Source organism: Acanthisitta chloris, unplaced genomic scaffold, assembly GCF_000695815.1.
Source record: "Acanthisitta chloris isolate BGI_N310 unplaced genomic scaffold, ASM69581v1 scaffold15707, whole genome shotgun sequence".
NCBI classification, from domain to species: Eukaryota; Metazoa; Chordata; class Aves; order Passeriformes; family Acanthisittidae; genus Acanthisitta; species Acanthisitta chloris.
Genome location: NW_008681085.1, coordinates 2,539 through 6,464, shown reverse-complemented (window position 1 = coordinate 6,464; position 3,926 = coordinate 2,539).

The window sequence follows — 3,926 nt, the reverse complement described above, 5'->3', positions numbered from 1 at the left end:
CTACACGACACATTCTCTGATGGAAAGTTTGTATAGATAATCATAAGTTTTTGTTCTTTCAGAATTCAACAGGTCAACAGGCAGAGAAGGGAAACTCCCCGAACAAAATTTTCCAAAAGTAACTGAGCTGGGCAGACACAAACTTAGGACAGCATTGGCAAGGGCCACATCTTCCTCCAGCATCTCCCTCACACAAAAGCTCTTTATAATTGCATTTACTCTTTTAAGGCATGAGGACTGGCCACAGATATTTTATACTTTTGAGCCCTCTAAGTTGCAGAACATTCACTGGAAGGAATTTAGGAAGAAGGGAACACTTCCTTTGGTTGAAAAGATTTTTAATGTGCCCTAGAATAAGAAAAAATGTTAGAAGAGGGAGAGAGAGAGAGAGAGAGAGAAAGATACAGGAACTAAACAATGATTTAAAATCTCTAATCAGGAGAAATAGGGGAGGATGGAGGTGAGAAGAGACACATGAAAGGAAGTGACAGCCTACCAAAGAGTGGGTGCAAGCACTTGTTACTAGCATAAATATACAGCTAGTGTATACCTAAGTATTCTCCAACTGAAATGAGATGCACAAACTTTATTAGCAGTCATGGAATTAATGGAATTAATTCCATTTTACTTCATGATTATGAAAAGGATGCAGCCTCAAAACTTTTGGAAGCAGGATGAACTGTACACAGCAACATATCTTTCTATAATAGGTTTTTAGTTCATCATATTTCATATAGTTTTTTTATAACAATTTAAACTATGTATAATTGGCAGCAGTAGTCATATCACAGATAGGTAAGTGCGCAGCTAGATAAGGCTTAGGTTTCTTGGCATATCTAAATTCATTTAGCCACAGCAAACAGCATTTGAAATGGTTTTATTTAGATATCAGGGAGAGACAGTTTGTCCTAATGTTTAGAAATGTCTTTTCTACGTTCCCAGCAATAGTCTGTCCAGTGCCTCTCTGAATGTGAAGACAACAGGATCTCAGCCTCAGATTAATTCAAATAGCCTGGATAGGAAACATGACACACAGTTTTTCAAAGTTGTTTAAGACCATAAATGAGGGATGTCACATTTTGTGAAGTATTAAATAAAGGTGCCATAAGGATCTGTTCTGGTTTTCTTAACCATTTGGTTTTTTCCTGTAGAGTGTCTGCAAACACAAATGACTGCATGAAAATAATTCAGGTAGTTCTAGAAAGAGCAAATGTGGGTGACAAAATGTGATTCGATTTAGAGAAGTAGAATATAACCTACTTTCACTGAAAAAAAAAAAGCAGACAATAAACCTTGAAAAGAGTTATGCAAATAAAATGCATTATCCAGGGAAGAAAGTAGGTTAGTATTGAAAATGCAATGCATCATCTGCCAAGCATTTCTATATAGAATGATGTTATATCACGTATCTATGAACTGAAGTACTGAAAAACAGCTCTCTGTGTGTTTCTAGGGGCTCATACACAGCAGCTGTACCCTCATCTGTTGTAACAGCCTTCTGAGAGATGTGCAGTAATTTATTGTTTTAATAGCAACTAATTTACAGTAGTTGATGATCTAAGCCATTACATTTAATTATGTGTATCTATTGCTTTTACTGGAGATGATTAAAAAATACTCTGTAACTTTGGGCTGTACATCACAAAAACTGGGGGAATATATGGGAGACACAGCAGTCATTTTTTTCTGTATTTTTGGTATGTATAATTTAAATTAGTTTTCTCATTACCAAAAAATATTGATATACTAGAGAGGCTTTAGAAAACAGTAACAAAAGAAAAGAAGTAATACAAAATTTTTAAAGATACATTGATACATATGTTATGTGGTTGTCCAACGTGAGAAAAGGATCATAGAATCACAGAATCATTTAGATTGGAAAAAAATCTTTAAGATCATCAAGTCCAACAGTTAACTCAGCACTGCACAGTCCACCACTAAAACATGTCACTGACTGCCACATTTTAAATACCTCCTGGGATGGCGACTCCACCACTTCCCTGGGCAGCCTGTTCAGTGCTCGACAATCCTTTCAGTCAAGAAATTTTTATTAATATCCTACCTAAACCTCACCTCATTTTGAAACATGACAACATTTCTCCTTGTCCTATCACTTGTAACTTAGGTGAAAAGACTAACCCCCACCTGGCTACAACCTCCTTTCAGGTAGCTGTAAAATGTGGGCGACTCCACCACTTCCCTGGGCAGCCTGTTCAGTGCTCGACAATCCTTTCAGTCAAGAAATTTTTATTAATATCCTACCTAAACCTCACCTCATTTTGAAACATGACAACATTTCTCCTTGTCCTATCACTTGTAACTTAGGTGAAAAGACTAACCCCCACCTGGCTACAACCTCCTTTCAGGTAGCTGTAAAATGTGATAAGGTCCCCCCCAAGCCTCCTTTTCTCCAGGCCAAACCAGTTCCCTCCCCTCAGCCTCTCCTCACAGGACTTGTGCTTCAGACCCTTCCCCAGCTCCACTGCCTTTCTCTGGACATGCCACAGTGCCTCAATGTCTTTCTTGCAGTGAGGAGCCCAAAACTGAACACAGAATTCAAGGTGTGGCCTCACCAGTGCCAAGTACAGGAGGACAGTCCCTGTCCTGGTCCTGCTGGCCACACTATTGCTGATACAGGCCAAGATGCCTCCTTGGCCACCTGTGCACACTGCTAGCTAATGTTCAGCCACTGTCAACTAGCAACCTGAGGTTCTTTTCCACCAAGCAGCTTCCCAGACACTTTGCCCCCAGCTTCCAGTGCTGCATGGGGTTGTTGTGACCCAAGGGCAGGACCCAGCACATGACCTTGTTGAACCTCATACCACTGAGGTTCATACTGTTGGCTTGACCCATTGATCCTGACTGTCCAGATCCCTCTTGATGATGTTTGTTAAAATATGGTCTACAAATATTTGAATAGCTTTACTATTAAGGTGACTTATCACTTGCAGTTATATTTTAAAAGAAAGTATTCATGACAAGTAAGACAAAGTTTTGAAAGAGAAAGTTTTTAGACCATCAACTGAGAGAAACATGTAGCTTGTTCAACAGTATCTGAAACATCTTACAGATGCAAAATGTTTGACTTAAATATGACAGCAGAGTACATTAAGTATTAGATGTATTTTTAATAGACAGCTTAGAGTTATTTGGAAAACGAACTGTGTGTAGCAGATACATTTCTGCTCACTTACGCCCTGTATCACACTCAGAAAGAATGAAAGAGCACTGACTTAGATGGTCTGGTAGGTGTCTTTGCTTTTGTTTTGGGGTTTTTTTTCCTCTATTAAACTAAATGCAAGGGCAAATTTTGTCTCTTATTAATATTACCAATGTTAGGACTTCAGTGAGGCTTATTCAGCACTGTAATACCAACATCTAAGTTGTGCTACACTCAGTTGCAGATCTAACCATGGACCCTGAACAAGTTCTCTGGGGATCTGAATGCTCTGTCTCTGTGCAGCCTGTGAGCCACTCAGAGGGGACAACTCTGCTTTCCCTCTTTACTCAAATGAAAACAAACTATTGCTCCAGGTGAGCACCTGGAAAGATTCTGCTTGGGAGGGCTTCCCAAGAGCATGCCAGCACCCTCAGATGGGCTCAAGCTCCTCACAAAATGCAGATGAACTTTCTTTTAGCACAGTGGAGGAGCCTGTCTTTCACACAGATGCCTCCTCACAAGGCATGGGTCAGTGTTCACAGAGCCCATGGCACAGAGGCTGAGAAGACATAGAGCTTTATAGATTTTACAGGCCTACATCTTCACTGCAAAGCTCAGTGATGAGAGTGCATGATGGCCAATAAAAGATGAAAAAGGCTGACAGTAGAAGGCTCTTCATGCAACAGCTGGTAGACTTGTAGGTCTCCTTGGAAAAGATATTACGAATGCAGAATTTATCTGTACTCCATGGAAGACTGAACAAGTC